Consider the following 5,974-nt stretch of genomic DNA (forward strand, 5'->3'; position numbering starts at 1 on the left):
TTCATTTTTAATTGTGTTGGTCTACACACACGTGTTTACAGTCAGTGGCGGTGTATACTTCCACGCTGACAGAGATTCAACCTTCTTTAAAATAGTGGAGCTGTAGCTAACTTTCCCAGCAGCAGTTTGACAATTTAAGTGCCTTACTCAGCCACATGGGGGAGTTTCACTCTTCTGCTTAATGCATAAAACAAATGTTAATTAGAAATCTATTTGTAACTAATAGTTGATTTGTGTCAAAATTAACCAATACAATGAAATACATTCAGATTAACGTGAACTAAATGAAGCATGACATTTGTTTTCTTTGAAGTTTTCATAAAACCGCGATCGAAATTATCAAAGCTTAGCTTTTGAAAAGGACAGTCCTTGGCTGAGATGATAATCTTCAGATGGCAGGATGTTGCATCAAGTTTCTAGTAAATCCCGTGTAATTGAGTTGACATGCTTTTAACGTCTAAATTATACAGCAGGCGTACAAGGTCCCATTTCGCAGTGGAGCTGAGGCAAACCCACATCAATTAATCAGAAACATTAAAATCTTTATGTGACATACAGATGCACAAGAAAAATGTCCATCATTGGAAAAGTGATGAGAATTGGGGAGCAGTTCTTTTATTATGTATTTTGTGAGTGACATTGTGTCTACTCTTAACTAGATAAACCTAAATACCAAATTACATATTGTAATTCATACTAACCACTAGATCACATGATTGTATTTACAAAGGCGATGGGAAGAATACACTGTAGTTTTTGTCCACTTTGCCGAAGCCAATACAAGCAAACACCACAAATATATCCACAGTGTTGTTTATTCACTTATTTTATTTGTGGTTTGTTCTAACATGCATCATGTGAATTAAATACAGAAGGAAAATGTGTGTGCTAACCTACTTGCTGTAAATTATAACACAAAAGCATTTATGCAAGTCTATTTTTTGAGAGAGAGAGAGAGAAAGAGAGAGAGAGGACTCAGTTTTGTTTATTCGGTAATCTTACCGATTCATCATCATTGCTCTCTCTCTCTTTTTTTTGTATGTGCGTGAGTGTGTGCGGGTGCGTGTGTGCACATGTGCGTGCGTGTGAGTGTGTGCTCATTAATTCACCTAAAACCTATTAAAAATTCCATACCGTTCACCTAAACCGAATACTTCAGAATCCCGCTAGAGTTGTGAAGTTGTCAGGAGAACCGAGAAAGGATCAAAGAAAAGAAAGAAAAGTGAAATCCAGCACCGACCAGACATCACCTACTCCCCACCAGGTTACCAACCAGAATATTTCACGAACCCCAGAAACATCTAAATTCCAACAAATTAGGGAGATCTCAAGAGAGCAAAGGAAAGACTGAGGAAAGGAAAGAAGGATAGATAAAGTAGAGTGAGATCCACAGACATCAGCCTCCACCAATTCAATGACCAGAGGAAGAAGCAGATTGTGTCTGAGTTTCGATAGATGCTGTTGTGGTGGATCTGGCATGCATGAAAATCTCCACCAAAGAGGGGAGCCGTCGACCCCTGTCAGGACAGACCAAGCACAACCCCCGGGCCCTGCAGGGGCCACCGGCCAGAGAGCAAACCCAGTAGCCCGGAGCGCCCCCCACTCCAACACGGCCCACGCCCCAAGCAGCAGAACAGGGCACAGGAGGCCCACCAGGCATCTCAGCGGCCCACAGCCCGGGCTACCCCCCACCCCCACCTACCACAACCCAGCCGAGGCAAGGCGGAAGGGAGAGGGAACCACGGGGCAACCCAGAGGCCCACCTGCCCCGAACCGCGGCGCCGCCCAAGACACCAGGGAGGGCACCATAACAGAGCATACCCAGGAGCCCGGAGCGCCCCCCACCCCAACACGGCCCGCGCCCCAAGCCCAACGCAGCAGAACGGAGCACGGCAGGCCCACCAGGCACCCCACCGGCCCACAGCCCCCGCTCACCCCACGACTCCCCCCACCATCACCCGCCACCCACCACAACCCAGCCCAGGCAAGGGGGAAGGGAGAGGGAACCACGGGGCACCCCGGAGGCCCACCCGCCCCGAAACGCGTCGCCTGGCACAGCGCGTCGCCTGGCACAGCGCGTCGCCTGGCACAGAGCGACGGACCGCGCCGAACACCAGGGAGGGCACCATAACGCAGCACTCCCCAAGAGATATTGGATAAGTTGTAAATTTGTGTGTTTTGTCATTTTAATTCGTTTTCACAAACTTGAATCTAAAAGTAAAATTCCGGAGCTATAGACAAGTCTGTTTCCCATTTCGAGATGGGTAAAGACATTTTATCTGTATACGAAAGTAACATATATTTTTGAGAGTTTTTTTGTTGTTATCAGAGAAAACTTTGTAATATCTATTAGCTAAAACAGGCGGTTGGAGCGTACCCCGAAGTGTTGACATTTGTTTCTTTATCATTTTTTCAACTTGGAGATAATGTAAAAAAAATTCAGTTTTTTACTTTGTATTTTTGGAGCAAAGATGTATATGATATAAACATTATCTGAGAAAAGATGGTGGAGATGTGTAATTCCTTTCTGCTCCCATACACCTAAATAAAACGATTGGTTGTTAAATTGAAAGTCGGGGTTTTGCCATATGGGAGAAAGCCCGCAATTGGGTTTTTGTCATTTCTAGTGCCTTCCACCAGGCGGTCAGGGTGGCGGAAATCATTGGGTTTTTAAAACAATTGTGTCGCTTAATCGATATAGCAATAAAAGTAAATCTAAAAGTCTGAGGTTATTACAATCCTTCTGTTCTAGTTCCAACCAACAGTTGCTATCTCTGTTGGGTTTTATAAATTAATAAAATTATATATTGTTGCTGGTTAGCTATACAGTAGTGCATACAATTTGGCGCCTCTAGACCTCCTTTGGATTTAGTTTTCTGAAGAGTAGATGGACAATTTTTTGATTTGTTTTATTGCAGTAGAATTTTGTAACGGCCGAGTCCAACGACTAAAACCAGTTAGAGGTAGGTGCGAATGGAATCGTTGAGAAAAAATAATGTATTTTTGGTAAAACTTTTATTTTAATGGTGGCTATTCATCCTATTAGAGAAATAGGAAGATTATTCAAGCGCTCCAGGTCACTGTGAATGCTATCCAGAAGTGGAGTGAAGTTTAAATGAATTAAATCAGTTAAGTTAGGTGAGATTTGTATGCCTAAGTATTTTAAATTAACTATAGGAAATGAGTAGTGTGGGTCCTGGCTTGCAGGGTTCCATGAATTTTCTGTAATAGGTAATAGTGTTGATTTTGTCCAGTTAATAGAATAATCTGATAAATGTGAGAATTTAGTTATAAATTAAATACTTCCCCTAACGAGATAGCAGGTTTTTCTAAATAAAGTAAAATATAATCGGCATATAGATATTTATTTTATTCTATTACACCTGAGTGAATTCCTTGGATCCTTTTATCCTGGCGTATAGCTAATGCAAGCAGCTCAATAAATATCGCAAATAATAAAGGGGACAGTGGGCATCCCTGTCTTGTGCCTCTCTGTAGAGTAAAACTCTGAGATGTAATCCCATTTTTAGTAACTGTAGCTTTAGGAGAATCATATCATACTGACACCCAGTGAATAAATGACTTCCCAAAGCCAAATTTATTTAAAAAAAGCAAAGAGGAAGGACCAGTTAACTTTGTTGAAGGCTTTTTCTGCATCCAGAGATATAATAACTAGCTAACGATTTAATAAATAGCCTTTTTATCATGCCGCTGTGACATGCTAATAAGGTTAAAGAGCCTCCTAATATTATTAGTAGAATGACGACCTTTAATAAAGCCTGTTTGGTCGCTATGAATTATTGTCAAGATTACTGTTTCTAGTCTAGATGTGAAGGCCTTAGCGATAATTTTAATATCAATGTTAATTTGTGAAATCGGACGGGAACTTGATAGAAGGGTAGGGTCTTTTTCTGGCTTTAATAAAAGTTTAATTGCTGCTGTATTCATGTGTGAATGTACGTAACCGTAACAGTTTTAATTTCTGTTACTACTCTTAAGAATAATGGAGCAAGCATTAACCAGAAGTGCTTAAAAAATATAGCCGGATAACCATCCGGGCCAGGTGCTCTGCCATTAGGCATACTATCTCGAGCACTGTACAGCTCGTTTATAGTGAGTGGCGCATCTAACATATCTTTATATTCAGTAGATAACTGAGGTGAATTTAAGCTACTGAGGAATGCCTCAATATGCTCAGGGTTAGGCTTGTTAGTTTCTGAGTATAGGTTGCGATAATAGTGATAAAAATTGTGATGAATTTCTTCTGGTGATTGTGTGCATTCACCAGTTGTTCCTTTAATAGCTTTTGTAAGAGATTTTGCGTTGAAGTTGGTTTGCAAGAAATTTACCTGATTTGTTACTATATTCAAAGTTGTTGTATCTCAATTGTTGTATTATAAACTCTGTCTTTTTGGATAACATATCATCTAACTGTATTTTTGTATTTTGTAAGTCAGTCCATATTTGGTTATTTGGGTGTATTGCATATTTATCCGTCAGTTGTTAAATTTGATCTTCCAGGTCTTTTTTCTAATTTTTGATCCTGTTTCTTTTTATAAGATGAATATGATATCATTTTACCTCTAATTACCGCTTTTCCAGCTTCCCAGAGAAGAGATGGAGATAAGTCTGGAGAGTCATTTATTTCCAAAAATCTCTTCTTATAATTTTGTCAAACTCCATGTCCAGGTAAAGGTTTAAAGGTATAATCAACTTGTAGGGTGAGGGAGACTGGTGCATTGTCGCTAATAATAATAGGAGAGAAACCAAGTGATTCACTAGTTAACAAGTGAGATCAAAACAACTAGTGCCACAAGTGGGTATATTTGTATTTTCTAGTTCACTAGATCACATTTTGTACCTCACTAGTCAGCTAGTAACGTTGGGAAGATCCCAACTAATAACCAGTAGACATTCTTTGCCTTCCTATTTAACTAGTAATCGATTTTAAACCTTACAAGTGAACCGCTAAGGTAAGAAAAAAACGCAACTGGTGATACCAGTGGACATTCGGCCCTTACACGTCAACATGCAAAATGCAACAATAGATCATAGATGACTCTAATGCGACACAAACGCCAACACGTTCACTAGTGGACTGCTTGCAAATGAAGCAGACAAAAACATTGATTGGTCGATATTCAAAATTCATCTCACCCCCACTAGTAAACTCAATAAGCATTGTGGCTGTTGTCAGTTTGTTTGTTTTATTTTTAAATAACTGGATAAGTACTTTTGCACTAAATAGATACAGTGCAATATACAGTGCATAGACAGAGAGTGACCAGTGGGCTAAAAAATGGACACTGTAGGGTGTCGGAAGAGACTCGAACTAGTGATGTAGCAGTCATTTTTGGGCTTACTTGTTAACTTGTAAAATCAATCCAAGCTTACTTGTTAACATGTACACTCAATGTAAGCTTACTTGTCAACATGTATGCTCAATGTAAGCTTACTTGTTAACTTGTAAGCTCAATGTAAGCTTACTTGTTAACTTGTAAGCTCAATGTAATGTGTCTACTAGCCTACTAGTGGGCACGCTGAGCTTGCTATCACGGATATCAAGCTCAAACTGCCCTCTAGTGGACACTTTAAGGAATAAATATACAAAGTGCTTGCCGGCAAGCACTATGAACATTTACTCATCCGGACGTGTTCTTACATTACCCAGGATGCACCAGACAAGAGCTGCGTGACTTCGGACAGCCAATCAGCCAATCATGATACATTTCCTACCACCAGCAGTTTGAACAGATTTAACAACAAATGACAATTCAAATCCTCAAGAAGGGAGAATTTATTTCAGAACTGTTGCACTGGATTCCTTTTTATTTAGTATAGCATATAAAGTGGAAAATGACTGCACTGTATTGATTTTGAACAGATACAAGGGGCAGTAAACGACTGTAGAAGCTCAAAGTCAGGCTTTACAGGGTTACATTTTTCCTGGGTTAACCTCTGATCAGAGAGCCAA

This window comes from Leptonotus elevatus, chromosome 4 (genome assembly GCF_054856555.1).
Source record: "Leptonotus elevatus isolate MCC_2025b chromosome 4, RoL_Lele_1.0, whole genome shotgun sequence".
Taxonomy (NCBI): Eukaryota; Metazoa; Chordata; class Actinopteri; order Syngnathiformes; family Syngnathidae; genus Leptonotus; species Leptonotus elevatus.